General features: G+C 40.4%; 1 protein-coding gene across 3 annotated transcripts in view; it reads left to right on the top strand.

Moving 5' to 3' along the window:
- dhrsx (dehydrogenase/reductase (SDR family) X-linked) overlaps positions 1-789 on the top strand; it is an 11227-nt gene that overhangs the window by 8163 nt on the left and 2275 nt on the right. The gene's annotated exons all lie outside the window — the stretch shown is intronic.

The raw sequence follows: 789 nt of genomic DNA, 5'->3' as shown, positions 1-789 counted from the left end.
CGAAAAGAAACATCTAGGAAAAGAAACAACTGAGGATCCCGAACTCATCAACCTAACCTTTATATGTAAAGCATTCAGAGTTAAAGAGTCTTAAGCACTTCTTACACTTGTCAAAAAAATACTTAAAGGTCCCATGTTACATAAAGGTAAATGTCCATGTCTTCTTTGATTATAAAGCGGGTCTAGGTTCTATATTAATACTGTGAAAGTATCAAAGCGATCAGTCCACAGAGAGATGTACACAGCCTGTATTCAGGAACTTAAAATGAGCCATCAGTACTTCCTGAACTTTGTGATGTCATAACATAGCAGTGACCGCCCCCAGCCACGCTCCAACCCCTGCCCACCTGGACCCATCATCCAACCTTACAAGATTTAGTCTCAGTAAGTGTTTTACCTGAAATCTGCTATGTTTTTATTAGATCACTCAAGCAGTCAGCCAGTCAGAATAAAGGCTCAGAGCCTCCTCTCTTCTGATTGGCTCACTAACCCGTTTATACTAGAACTCCAGAGAGAAGCCTGAGAAAGGATGTGTAAAACCACATTAAGATGGTTTTTGGCTCTTAAAAACACAAATATATCGGGGCGTCGAGATTTTGGATATTTTCACAGCCCTTTATGACTCAAACAGCTGATCTGCAGCATAATACCCTGTAAGGTATAAGTGCGTTTATGCGTAGGAATACGTAGGAAGTTCAATGGTTGAGGGTTAGTGCCCAAGCAAAGGGTTGTTTAATGGCAAGATAAAAACCATGCAAAGCCCACATCAAATAATCCAAACTATCCCTT

Source organism: Seriola lalandi, unplaced genomic scaffold (genome assembly GCF_002814215.2).
Source record: "Seriola lalandi dorsalis isolate HSWRI2012SDOR001 ecotype SW California unplaced genomic scaffold, Sedor1 jcf7180002054850, whole genome shotgun sequence".
NCBI classification, from domain to species: Eukaryota; Metazoa; Chordata; class Actinopteri; order Carangiformes; family Carangidae; genus Seriola; species Seriola lalandi.
The sequence above is the reverse complement of the archived record's forward strand: the minus strand, read 5'-3'. Positions and strand labels throughout refer to the sequence as shown.